Source organism: Porites lutea, chromosome 7 (genome assembly GCF_958299795.1).
Source record: "Porites lutea chromosome 7, jaPorLute2.1, whole genome shotgun sequence".
Taxonomy (NCBI): Eukaryota; Metazoa; Cnidaria; class Anthozoa; order Scleractinia; family Poritidae; genus Porites; species Porites lutea.
In genome coordinates this window covers 7,423,583-7,438,101 of record NC_133207.1, presented here as the reverse complement: position 1 = coordinate 7,438,101, position 14,519 = coordinate 7,423,583, and the positions used below count along the sequence as shown (strand labels likewise).

Here is a 14,519-nt window from a genome sequence, read left to right as displayed (position 1 = left end):
CACCAGTGACGTATGTAACGCGGTTGGCCATTGATTTTATAGATGGTCCGCCCATTCTGTTCCAGCGCAAATGTTCAGGAAAGCGCCGAGTCACCTCTTGCTCAAGGGCGGATGCAACCTTTTCAGCGGCGTTTATCCGGGCGTTAACGCTCTTTCTGAAGCTTGCTCCTGGTTGGTCGTCCTTGGTTTCGTTGGTGAGGCTGACGAAGGCCTTAAAGCCCCTTGCACCCCCTCGACCAAAGTCTGAATCCATCTTATCCGCTTCCACGCACGCTTGAGTGATAATGGTCTGCATCATGCCCTTGCTTTGTAGCTCGTCGATCATAGCAGTTGCTTGCTTCCCCGCTGATTCTTCTTCCTCTAAATCGTCGGTACGACGGCTGAAAGGAAAATAGGAAAGGACTGCGTAAAAATACACGGGCGTTATACAATGACAATACACACGTAGAACACTACAATGTATCTGTATCTATTTTACGCTTACAATCGCCTCAGATTTCTAGAGTCCAAACTTACTCCAAACTTTCCCGCTTGGCTCTTTTCACAGAGTACGGCAATATCCATTCTGAGGACTTATATTTTCTCTACAGAAGACAAAAAAAGGTAGTGAGACTGGCAAACACTGTAATCAAATAAAGAAGGGCCACAAGATTATTAGCTTTTAGCTATTCAGTATCTAAAAAAATTGTTCACTTCCTTACTTACTATATGTGATTTGCTCGTTATGCACTTCAGATGTCAAACAGGTCAAGGAAAGTTACCTTAATCCGGGAACGACGCCTTAACTTAACAGCTTCTCTTTTGCGGATTTCCTGCTTTGTGGTGTATTCTATTGAGGGCTCTTTTTCAAACTCTTTCAGAATCTTCACGTCCCCCTGTCCACTTTCTCCCCTAAAATTAAGCACAATACAAGTAAAAAATAACACTTACTTTACAAATCGTCAGGAACAGGAATTATCATAACGGTTGTAGGTGACTAACCACCTATTTCTCTTACCGATAACACCCTAGGATTTCACGACAAGTCAGGACATTTCGTGCCATAAGAGCCCTCATCAATCGTGGGTCGATCTACAATGCGAAAAGAAAACTTTCAAAATTTTACCTCAACATTTACTTTCGTCATACTTTCGCTTACCGCACTCAATTGAAGGTGACAATCCTCGCAAACGCTTTGCGCCACCTAGAGAGAAAAGTGATTAACGAGCTTAGTTTGGGGTGGTATTAAGCAACAATTAGGGGAATCACTACAGTAGCAAAGTAAACTTAATTCAGTTCTGGAGTCCTCCGTCCCGTCATACCTCCCCCACCTCTCCCCTCCCCCACCTCTCCCCTCCCCCACCCCTTCTATGACAAGTAAAGAAAAAATCACCGAATATACCGTACAGAAGTAGAATAGAAGGAACTCGATACCGGAACATAGAGGACCTTAGAGGAAACAGGACCGAGAGCGACCAGACACGGATTTGTGTTTTTTCTAGTTATTGCTAATTATTGCTACATTTCCTATTTACTGGAAATAAAAACTGGATAGGTCCCGAAAAAAACAGAGCACTTCAATTTCAATAGATAAAGGTAGCTGCGAGGGCTACGCGCACATTACCATGCACACTAACACTCCACAACTGTGACTGTCGGCCTGGACAGGGTCGCTCCAAATCTCCTCTGACCAGCTATCAACTGAAGAACCATCCCATCCCTCGTCTTTCGCCTTGGCCTTAAGATAGGTCCTACAAATGAATGTAAGTGGCCGTTCGTTACTAAGTTTTGCCACTAATTGTCGATTTCTACTCCCATCTCCGTTAATGGGCTCGAATTGTTGCTTCACGCAGTATCACAGGAGAAAGAATGAAATTATTAATGGACATCTCTTAAGCAAACCTGATATCGAGGAAGAAATCGGATCTGTGACTGCCACTCTCTACTAGTGGATCATAAAACACAATCTGCCTTGCTTCGTACATAATAATCTAGAATAAGAAAAGCAAAGAATGAGATTATAAATACATGCCATGTCAATTTTCGTCAGGTTCATGACAAATACTTTGTTGACAGTTGTCCTGGTACGTTATCTCCAGCAAACACTTGAAGGAAACATACCAATTTCCAAGAATGCGGGGTTCTGCAACACCCTAAATGAGACCAAGATCCGAAATTTACACCTCAAAGCGAAACGACGAGCATCCCCACCACTTTCATATGCGGAGTCCCTCCCTCCCTCCCCCCCTCCGACTACAGACTGTATCAGTGAAACACTCTTACCCCGAGGCACCAGTGATTGCCCTGAACGTGAACTGGAAAAATGATCTTGCTTGTTTCAGTGACTTTCACTTACAAAGATGTGTTCGGTACAATAAGTATTAACTAGTACTAAGAGATAATGTCACAAACCCATTCATGAATTACCTGACAAATATGGCAATATATGCCTGTTACGTAACTAACATACGAAACGTTTTAAAACCAGACAACTGTAACATTTACTTTGTTTTTTCGCCAACGCACAATATCCTGTGTATTCTGTTCTTGCAGTTTCTTGTAAAAAAACGACGAGAAATGAGCAATGCCTCGTCCCTGTGTAAACAAGTAATGAAATTGTCAGTAATATAAATCCCGATATAATCAATGTACACTGGTCATGGTTGCTTTTATAGTTTGACCATTGCACTTACCGCCTTCAAGGCCACTTCTTCAAGAAATGCAAAGTAGAAGTTGATGATCTTCAGAAATAAGAAAACATTCATATTACTTTCATCATGCCTGTCAATCAAAAGGTACGACTGGCAAGAGACACCATACGTAATTACCTCGTTGAGCCAACCAGGTGTGAACTCTTCCGTTGTAGAAGAAGTAGCTGCTGCAATGATACGTTTGTCGTCAGGATTAAGTGGAAACTGAAGTCGTTTAATATCCAGCTAAGTAAGGGAAATGTGGTATCGCTCCATGATCTTCTCGTTGATATCGGTGTTGATATCCATTTTCCACTTCCTTTCGACCTGCATATATAAGGTGATTACATGGCAGATGTTTAAAAAAAAAGCTAAAAACGTTTCCTGAGGCAAAAAGTACAAGAATCCAAATTTAATATTCACCATTTGCTTTTCCTCCGAGGTAAGAGGTTTCCACAACTTCGCAGTACTGCATGAATAATTAAAATTCTCTTTGGGATCTGTAAGTAAAAGTTAAAAGATCCATTTTGCTTAATCCTAGTATACTATTAAAGTGTGGAGGATATTTAGGAAGACGAGATAGGAAACTTTCAACGTAAGCTTGGCTTGGCTTTCCTGTCAATTTTCCTATTTTCCCTACTGACTGAGTCAGGTACTCGGTTAGCTCATTTAAATCCACATAAATCGGCAATAAAATGAGTCGGCGAAAATGTAAAGATTGCACATGGTCACCACGATCTGCAACATTAGCCTGAAAAAGGCGGTGAAAAGAGGTCACTCACTTCGAAATCTTAAAGAACGGAATTGGGAGTTACCTTCTTTTATTTTGTTTATGTCTTTGACGGACGATTCCCAACCTTTTACGTTGCCTTGAGAGATGGTTCCCTTGGCTGTTGAAGCTGAAGAAAAATCGCCGGATAAGTGACCAATTACTTTGACTATGAGTATGACTATGACTATGACCAGAGAGGTTTCTTTTAGGCCATAATTACTAGATTCGCATGTGCTCAAAAGGAAAAAAACTCATTTTACCAACCACTTTCCCTTGGTGTTCTTCAAGCCAGGTTTTTGGTACGGCAAGGAAATAGTGGTTACCATTGCAGATTCCCACCAGATAGTCCGCGTCGGATCTGCAGTACGTAGACTGTGGGTACAGTTCACAGTGACCAGGCAAGTAGATTGCTACTGGCACCCCAGTCATCAAACTAAATGCCTCAAACTCTGGCGACTCTGCGAACACAATGTTTTTCCCATTTTTTATTAGAGAGGAGTGAAGTTCCAGAGCCTCAGGCGAACTTAGCCATTCTGTCTCCGTGACACCTTCAGGCCGGTTCTGTACAGCTGCCCACACTTCTTCGTTCGCTCCATTGTTTTGCGACGGGTTCTGATACCAATCAGTCATGCTTTGGCTGATGAGCGTCTTTAAGCAGGCATTTCCCTTTTCGAGAACCTGTTGTTGCTGTTCCCCTGCTATTGCCTGCCTCATTAGGGCGACTTCCACGTCGGATACTTCTTCATGCAACTTCTCTCTGGAAAGAAAGTGCCCAGAAACCTTGAGTGCATGGATAGTCTTCCATCTGCACATAAGCTCATACGCGCAGTCACCGTTGGGTCTCATACTCTTGATTACGTGATCTTGGGACATCCGTCTCCTAAGGGCTTCCTCATCGCGCATTTGTTTTGCAACGGACATCATGTTCATTGCAAAGGAAGGGGCTGCTTCCTGCTCACTGACGTTGACCTTCAAGAAAATGCACAAATAGAGAAGAAAATGTTTTTCCATAACAACACGGATGTCGATGGCTTGTCAACAGTAGTATACTGATACAAACACACAACATAGACTATAAAACTGAACGACATCCGAAATAAAGGCTCAACTCATGACAGGTCAGCAAAAAGTGTACTTACAGTATATTTCAGTGGCCGGGACATTTATGTCCTTTCTAAACGTAGGCTAATCTATACACGAAACTGACATGAATGTAACAAGTCTTATTATATCTCTCATGCAGTACGCAAGCTGCGATTGGTCAATTTTGCGGGCCGTATTCTACTGTACGGCCCACTCAATTTTAAAATTTCCTTCCAGTGCGCAAATTAACCTCACAGGTATAATAAATATCTTACTAACCTTATCTTTCTGGGTGCGTAATTAAGTCCTACGGTTATTTACGGATCCTAGTTTTTTCCTGTTGATTTATGGCCGGCGCGCTTCTTATTTCGGCCATAAATCAACGGGAAGAAAGTCGGTCCGTAATTTACAGTACGGACCTCCAACTCGGTTGGTAAGAGGTATTTACCTCACGGTCTCCTTTGGACTCAGATTTCTTTGCAGATGGTTTTAGCGCACTGGTTGGTGACGTTTTACCAGGTCGTCGTTCTACGGGAGTACAGCATGTTTTATCTGTTGTTGGCTTTGGCACAGGACGTTTAGATTCTGGCTTGATCACGAGAGGGCTGGGATCTTTATCCGCTGCAGACTGCACGTTGTTGTCTTTTACTGAACTCAATGAACTAACTGGAATACCAGAGTCACTTTGGCACGGCATCAAGTACCGTTTGATGTGCTTGATGGACACTACTTTAACAAGGTTTTTTCCTGCTTCCTTGGAGAGCCTGCAGGTGCCTTTCTCTGCATTAAGTTCAGTTATGCGGTAGGGGCCGAGCCATTGGTCCTCATATTTGTGGCCCTTCTTGGTCTTTTGTATCATGTTTCGTTGCAACACTTGATCACCCACCTTAAAAGGACAAACAGGGTGACCTCTTTTTTTTATGTACTGTTCCTGTTGTTTTTTCTGCGCTGCTTTAATATTTGCATCGACAACAGGAAACAACGCATCTCGCATATTTGACATGTCGTTAACATGTTCAAGTATTCGTTCTTCACTGCTAAGGGCTTCTATAAGAGGCACGACATCAGAATCGTGTAACTCTTGTTCGTTTTTCTCCACCTCAAATGGAAGCCGGGGTTTTCGTCCAAACATCAAAAAAAGGGACTGTGCTTTGTTGTTGTCGACACATTTGAGTTGATTGTGAATAATGCTCCTTCAATGTATTCATCCCAGCGGTCTTCCCTCTCTTCCATTACTTTCCTAAGAGTCCTGGAGGAACGGATACTGTTCACTTAGTCCTATTGCTATTCATTTCCTGTAAATTGAAAGGCTTACATTCCGTCGATCTGAATGTTACTCTGCCTACTTCCATGTATGCTTTGTGTGCGTGTACCTGCTTAGTATGCACATAATTCGGTTTTAGTTTTACAAGAAGACATTTGAAAAACGAGCAATTGTGCCAAGAAGTAAATTTTGAACTGCATGGAATCCACTTTGGACTGAGCATATGCATCACGCATACCTGCCATCTTTAATTTAAAAAGTGCTTTTCAGCCAGAGTAAGTGTTGTTTACCTGTCTTTGTTGCTGTTGTTGTTGTTTCGAACTGTTGCCAGAACGTTTATTTCTGTAAATGTGGTATAAATATATACATATTTTATATGTTAAAAAAAATACCTTTTGATCGATTGATTGGTTCTTTCGTCCAGTCCATTCGACTGAGGGTGGTAGGCCGATGAAATTCGATGTTGAACATTAAACTTGGAAAGTAACCTTTCAGATACCTGCAATGGTTATATATAATGTAACAATACAAGTATACAATGCATTTAACGCAGAAAAATCTTAGAACGTTCTATTCTACTTTTCTGCTGGAGATACCCATGTCACTGGTGATTTGGACACGGGGGTTCCCAAAAGCAATGGATGCCCATCATCATCACCACCATCATTACCATTATCACTATTATTATTAGACTTGGATTTTGAGGCAAGCAGAGGTAAGTATTTACACGTAATTTGTTTTTCTTAGTAATAAAGTCTATACATTTTAATTGATTGCAAACATACGATGTAAAATTTAATTGAATTGTAAATAAATGTAATATTATTGTAATTCTATAGTTTGAATTACCTGGTTCACAAATTCCCTTCCTTGGTCTGAAATTATGTGCACTGGCGCTCCATGCCTGCAGTACGTGGAGTAGAGGCCTTTAGCCACCTTGTCAGCACTCTTGTCGGGCAGTGGTGTAGCTTCCACGTACTTGGTAAAGTAATCCGTCTGTGTCAAAAGAAATTGGTTGCCGTCTTGAGATGTAGTAGGGGCTTCTAGTAAATCAATTCCGACCAAGTACCACACCTTGGGAACAACCTTCACAGGGTGCAAAACGTCGCAGGCCTTCACTTGCGGTACATTTCTCTGGCACCTGTCACAACGTTTTATCTAAGGAGAAGAAAACAACTACTAGTGAAAACAAAACAAACAAACAAACAAACAAAAAAACACTGAAAATGTAGTTATGATAAATGGACGCTCCAATGATGGTCACTAGAAGAGATGTTGTTTGCGTGACAGCCGGCGTGACATAAATGGATGTTCAAGGCCACACTTAGGTCAACTGACAGAAAATCTGTCATCTTGACCCTTCAGAAATATAACTTCTGATCTTTGGCTTCACATAAAATAATAACAAACGGGATCTATAAGAAGGCGTCCGGTTTACGATGCCCTTTGACAACCTACCAAAAGATGCAATTATGCCTTACCCTTTCAAAGAACACTGAAAACAGAAGAAATTTAGCGTATGTTTTCGATTATCAACGCGGGTTTAAAAACACGATCAAGAGGGTGCATTCGCAAATAAATAAAATTTGTAACTAACCATTTCTATCGTGTCCTTGTAGTAATCAGGCCAGTAAAACCGCTCTTTGATTTTTCTCAGAATGTTATCGCGGCCGGCGTGCCCAGAAAAAGGAGCAGAGTGGCACTCTTCGAAGACCCTCGCTTTATCTTCCTCGGCGATCACAAGTCGTCGAAGCGCTGTGCCATCCTTCTCCTTGGCCAGGTAGAACAAGGACTCTAACTTTGAGTCATACTCAAACTTTTTGGCGAATTTTCTAAGAGTTGTTTTGTCTTGCTTTGTAAAGCCTTCCGGATAAACCTTATTTTTAAGATACTGGAACAGATTTGTGTATTTCGCGGAATCCATCTCTAAAAGGTTTTCGATTTTCCCGCGAAATCCCAAATTGTTTTGGAGGGGATGACCAAAACACTAGGGATTTGGGCATCCCGGGAGGGTACCGGGGGATGCCCAAAACGCTGCAGTAATATGAGAAGGGGATGCCTAAAACGCTAGGGATATGGGAATGGGGATGCCCAAAACGCGGGGGTGCCCAAAACGCTGTGACACCGGAATTCAGATTAGTGGGGGAGGATCCTGGGAACAAGGCTGGTAGGGGATATTTTTCATATTTTGGCTTTCTCATTTAATTCCGTTTTTTTTACTTGCATTTTACTCCACTTCTAGTTTTCATTTCATTAAGTTAACTTATTGGAGACAACAGATTCGGATGATAAAAAGCTTTATTTTTAGTAAAACATTTCAGCCACAGAAGCAGTCTGCTCCAGTCTGCTACACGGCAGCCGTTTTTAGTGTCGTCACGCAACGCTCCTACTAAAAACGACTGTGCACACAGGTAACATACTACCACCACAGAAGAGAGCGCAGAGGGTTTAAATATTTCGATAATTCTTTTCACTTATATAAAACAAATCATGAACTAAGCCTTATATAACGCTTTTCTGGCAAAAACTGTTTCTTATAAATCTAAATTAAATTCTTAAATGATTTTGTTCGATTGGGCAATTTGTCGTAATGTACGTTATGTAAGCTACATTGTATGTTGGTCAGGCTATAACGCAGTATTTCCGGTTAGTGTATAAAAGGACTTTCTCGGAAAGAAAAAGGAAACATTCCCTTTAAATTCCCTTTTGTTTTATCCAGGCACTGTCCACGTCAACAGTCGCTTGTCTTGGTTCTGCTGGTGAATATTGGGGACGTAACATATGCAAGCCTGAGTGTGATTGCTGCGTAATGCTTTTTCTTTCCATATGACGGCCACGAAGCGTCTTGTTTAAGGTTGGTATTATAATCTATGAGATAACGCCAACTGCGTCCTTTGTTTCTTCACAGTTGTTGTTTGGGTTTGTTATTATAGTAGGTGCGAAATAGAAATTTAAATTCCGATCTAGTTCAGTTTCAACAAACGTCTGATGCTTGCAAAGCCATACATGACGTGAAAGAATTTGTTTGCTTCTTTGTTTGTGTACACTCTTGTTCGATTGTCTTGGATGCTTAAGCCATAAGGCAAGCATTTAAGCGCATTTGTTTGATTCTTAACCGTATCCTCTTGTCAGACCCACAACAAAGAAGTGATAGGCTACAAATTGTTGCCCTCATTATATTTTGGCGAAGGCAAAAGCTATTGCAATCCTATTACAATCTACCCTAATTATAATATCGTCGTATATACAAACAGACTGGTATTACTTTAGTCTCTGGCAAGGAAACAAAAAACTATCATTACTTTCAGTCGCTTTCTCTCAATCCTGACTATTTTAGGTAACATTTAGGTGACGGGCACTAATTTTTGGAACACAACACAGCTAAATAACAGTAAATAAGCGAGTGGTCCGAGTCGAAGGAACATGATTACGCATGGAAAACTGGCAATGATTTCGAAAGTGAAAAGAGAAAGGCTTTGATGATAATTTATTCAGTTGAACTCCGCACTGTTTCAAGTTGATTGTCACGTGCAGAGTTCATGTAAATCAGCTAGGTGAAACAAGTTCGTCACAAGCTCAAGCTTGAGCTGAGGCCGCATCGTGTCTGTTTATGCATATTCTTCCTTATGGAAATATGTTTCAGGGTACTTTATTGAGGGGTAGCTTTTTCGATACACTCTTTTCCCTATAAGAATGTAGTTTTTCCGGCCTAGGCTGAATATTCTTATTTTTCTACCGATTTTAGGGTGAGAATAACCTTGTATTGTTTTTAAATTATCATTTTATAGCTTATGACGGATATTTCCGTTTTAGATGGTGTATCAATTACAGTTAGCCGGGTTTGTCTGTTTGTTGGCTAGTTTTATTTGCTGGGTAGAGAAAGGAATAATTTACAAGGTAAATTAAAGTTAAAAACGTATAATTTTATTCTATTTACAGATTTTCAACGCACAAAAAACTATTTACCTGACATTAGTACCTTTTACACTTCATATTGTATTTTTCTCTTTTAATCACAGTCCAACTAAATAATCTATATAATGAACTCACCGAATTAAGAACTATACGAATTTGAAAATAATGACCTGGAGTCATCAAAACGTCATTCATTGCTATCGCTAATTTTTATTCTCAATTGTTTTTCTAAAACCTCCGTTATCAAAATTATACCCTTTTAAAAATCTCAACCATCGGGTTTATTCTAGAAATATTATCATAATTTTGTAACTACAGTTACTGCCTCGATTCTCTTATTGCTGGTTTTCAATGTCACGCCGTTCAAAATAGATCACAATAAAAATCAAAACCGTTCAATAGATTAAGTCTATAATCTGGGAAATGGAAGGAGGTACATATACAAAGACCCTCGCCAAGATTCAGGTCAGAGGAATATTTTGTATACGAGATATCCGAAGAAATGTTTTACCCAAACCCATAGAGATTTGTATTGAGACGCCATGCTGGTGTTCACCTGGATGAGGTCCAACATGGCGGACGCAAACCAACAGAAACATCTGTTACCCAGTTTTGCTACAAAAGCGTGAATTTATTCTTCGAGAAACTCATAAACATTAAAGTCGTAATACTTTTTCTAATACATGAATAGATAGCAAAACTTCCTGAAATAAGTCATTTTTTTTACCTACATGACAAAACACAAAATAGTAATAATATTTATGACGGTTTTTCATGAAGAAACAAGTGTACATGATCTCCTCCTTCCTTGTTATGTTTTGTTTTGGGCTGCCCTCGTATGGTTTTAGTTTAGAAAAAACACAAGGAAGGCTGCCAAAAAAATCAAGACATACTAACATTTTCAACACTGGTGTGGATAGGATACTGTGACGTATCACCGTTCAAATACGACCTCTGTAAATGCTTTTGATTGGAAGCCAGTATCTGTTTACCAATATTCTAAAAAATATAAATAAATTTGGGATGTTGTTCAATTTCAGATTTTGCTCTTGCAAAGGTGCAGGTGGGGGTCTAACCTCCGAGATGACACTAGTAGTTCGTATTTTTCTTACTTGTAACCCCGAGAGGGGGGTGGGGGTGAACTTCCTTATAAGAGGTTAATGGGAATGTGCAGCTGGATGGGGTCGCATTTTCACTAGAGTTATGAGAATGGGGTCGCACATTTTCGGATTTTTTAATTGGCGTAAGACAGTTCTTCATATTGACGGTTAGCAAACGTACCAGAATGTTTGTACTGTAGATGAAAAGTAAAGTGTTCTCTATTAAATCTAAAAAAAGAGTCAATTCATAAAAATAGAAAGTGAGTAAGTTGGAATCGCGAAAATTATACATATTTGCCCAAAAGTGACTAAGATAGGGTCTATAATTGGCCACAGAATAGACTATAATGGGGTAGGGGGCCTCTGAGGGGCTAGCGGCACATACCCAGCAAAATACCCGCCCTTCCCCTCCCCGCGACCTGTAACATCGTCGCCAAAAATTTGAATCGCCCTACGTTTCCTTATCCATCAGGTTGAAGAGAAATCAGGTGGATCCACCCAGTGTTTTTGAACAGCTTAGTTTATCACAAATCTATCAAAATACCTTGATTACACAAAGATGTCTTGAAGTTCTTCCCTCAGACTTTTATTTTTGTATCTTCTCACAGAGGAAGGCACGCACATAATGTAGAGCATTTCCAAAGAAAACGCGGATAAGGTCTTAAAAGGACAAAGGAAACCGAGCAAAGTGAAAAAAACAAAAAAATCTTGACTCACATTTTTGCCAGCACCTAATTACGTGTAGTTTATTCTTTTTGTTTTGCTTTGCTTTGTTTTGTTTATTTGTTTTGGTTTTTTGTTCAAAGGGCTGTCTCGAGTCCAACCAAATTCGCAGTTCTTCTCCACTCAATTATGCTGTAAATCGGTTAAAAACGGAAGGGCAAGAATTGCAGTGAGTTTGATTTATAATTGTCACCGCGACGTAATATACCAAATAGATTATCATATTAGTCCGCGATGCAAGCACTAACCTTTTCCAGGCTCCAATTTGCAAGATAATAGGAAGAGCGCATCGAAAGTCGCTGGCTCACTCGCTTTCTCACTGCGTGCCGCCTTTTTCGCACGTGATCTGCACTGACCGAAATCCTAGCGCAGACTATGCGAGCACCAGTACGATTGACCCGTTAGAAGACAATGGGCGCTTCACGTTGCTGAAACATGAATCTTCCTTCCCTTTTGCGCAGCCACGAAAATCATACCGGATAGGGCTGCTATTCATAGACAAAAATGGTTGGGGCGGCGCGATTTCTGTGACCGAGCGAAGCTGCGCCGCTCCGATCCCTAAAGCGGCGAGTCACTTATCAGAAGGTTTTCACACTATACCGGATAGCTTTTCGTAGCGTCACGAAAAGCCATCCGGTATAGTGTGAACATAGCCATACTTTTCATGTTATCACTTTTTGCTTATTTTTGCTTACTACTATGGGTTGTGGAAAGCGCAGGTTTAGAAAAACAAACAAGACTGTTCACGATTGCAAAATCATAATTGTCATATTTAGCTATAACAAAAAAAAATGCGAAAAAGCCTCTCTTAAAACCATTTTAAGAATTTTTTTAAAACGTTAAAAATATACAGCGATGTTTCGACGTTTTGACCCTCACGCTTCTTTTGATATCATAGCGGAGCTCCACCCGCGCGCTTCGCGCGCGTGGGCGGAGCCCCATAGCTAAGGAAATGTGGTAATCTACCCATCCAAGAAAATTTGGTAATCACGTGACCGTACGCCCGACCGTCCGTCCGCACCACAGGCATAGCAATGTTTACTCTCACACTTTCTAGCTAGTTTGGGAGCCCAAGAGAAAACTAATTGCTCATCAATGTTGTGATCAATTGACAGCTGTCAAAACAGGGTATCCGCTGACCAGTATCACCTTACCGTACAGCGGGCTCAAGTGTCGACCTATCGAGGTCGAGTATGTTTTTGAAGTTATCCGCTGACAAATTACTAGTTTCAAATGATCGTAGGCTCAAGTTTATTTTTTCCAATGATTCATATGAAATATGTTGTGTTTATGTCACTATGGCCCCGCACTGTTAAGATTTTGATTTCAAAGTGACCTCGGACGTGAAAAGTCAGCCAGTTTTTTAAAAATACAGGAGGGGAAGACCTTTTCTTACCATAGTCACGCGTTGGTCACGCTCTACGTCCAATTTTTATACTCTGATTGGTCAAAAATTGACAGGTGAGTTCATGCGGAAAATTTATGCAGCATCATGAAAGTTGTTTACTTTGAGAGCTGAAGCTGACAGAGTTTTGTGTCAACTTGTGATACAAAAAAACAAAAAAACAAAAAAAAACAAAACTTGTGTACAAAGTGAAATACAGCTTCTATCAAGAGTCTTCTGTTATTCATGGCTGGTTTGTTTATTGGGTTTTTGGTTGAGAAATGCGTCGCTTATCAAAATTCGGTAATCCGATTTCGGATTGCATCGTTTTCGTTTTTCACCTTGCTTAATGCGTAAGGGGGCTTAAAAGTCTCAAGCATCTGTGGCCTTCCTTGATGTCTATCAGGGAACTGAATCTCGAATGGTAAGCCTGAGTAATTATTGTATTTGATGTTTGCTTTTGTTATATCTAATTTCATGAAGTCGAGCACAGTTTACGCCGCAAGGTTATGCACGTTTGTAAGATTGGAGTCAATGATCTGACCTAGTATCAGGTTTGATATAAGCTAACAGAACTTTAAAAGGCCTTCAGATACATTTTCTCACCGCAAATAGAAAGAAAACGTTCCGAATAATATTTAGCTAGAAATTTGGCTGTAGAAAGATAACTTTGAGCGATTTTCTTGCTTCGAGGAGTGGCATCTTTGAAAGGAGAGGGGAGGGGGAGGCCGGCTAAAATTAAAGTAAAACATAATTAACTTTTAGGTTTAAAGACTCAGGATTTTTAGAGACATTTTAATACTTGTCTTCGTGAATGAAAATTGTTGTCTCTGTAGATGTTTCACCGAATTATCTTTCTTTCATTGATTGTTAGTAGTCTCTCTTGCAATTTTAATCGCTCGTCCGTGGGGTTTGTTTTCATCGTTCATGAACAACGCTTGCAGGAGTACTTTAAAAAAATGTCGCGCGTATCAAAACTTTATAAGATTACACATCGTCATAACTGAAACCATTAAAAATAATAATAATAAATTCGTTATTATGTTGAAGCGTAACTCTATTAAAGTTCATTCAAACACTCGACAACACTGACAGCTCGGACTAGAAACGAGAACCGGCCGGCCGTATGAGTGATTTTGGAAATTTTTTGAACGGTTTCGCTAAAAGCCCACGATTGATCGTCCTGAACATTGACTGAGTGCAATTTGTCTTGAAAAATTGTGAAATACCTCATTCTGTCCGAGGTCTGTATGATAAATTGTACGTACTGTTTCACCTTCGATGTGATGTATATAAAAAGTATAAAAGGTTGGTTTACACACCCCCAGATTTGTTGGCAAGAATTTGTAAAGTAAACCTGTCGAACGCAAAAAAATTCGGCCTGATTTGTTTTCCAAGAATTTAATTGTTTTCGAGGCCTTATCTACAGCTGTGAGCAAGAGCCATTATGGCTCTTGAATGTGATCAAGGATGTTTGCCATTTTTTGGGTGTAAATAATTATAAGGCTGTCAACTCGATGTAAGACGTTTCACTCTAAAATAACTTAGCCTTTCCCTCAAAAGTTACATGAATGTGCCCTTAAGTTAACTGATTTGTGGATTACAAGTT

General features: G+C 40.2%; 1 protein-coding gene and 1 long non-coding RNA gene across 2 annotated transcripts in view; one reads left to right on the top strand and one right to left on the bottom strand.

Moving 5' to 3' along the window:
• Window positions 1–1,122: 1,122 nt before the first annotated feature.
• LOC140944306 (uncharacterized) lies at window positions 1,123–6,948 on the bottom strand. The gene is made up of 3 exons (XR_012166694.1): window positions 6,638–6,948; window positions 1,604–1,730; window positions 1,123–1,183 (listed from the first exon to the last, which is right to left on the bottom strand). It is a non-coding gene; the product is annotated as an uncharacterized lncRNA (long non-coding RNA).
• A 1,476-nt stretch (window positions 6,949–8,424) lies between these two features.
• LOC140944374 (uncharacterized) overlaps window positions 8,425–14,519 on the top strand; it is a 38,870-nt gene continuing 32,775 nt past the window's right edge. Inside the window, exons 1-2 of the mRNA XM_073393529.1 lie at window positions 8,425–8,434; window positions 8,508–8,642. The gene's annotated coding sequence lies outside the window, so the exon portion shown is untranslated. The remainder of the gene's footprint in view (window positions 8,435–8,507; window positions 8,643–14,519) is intronic.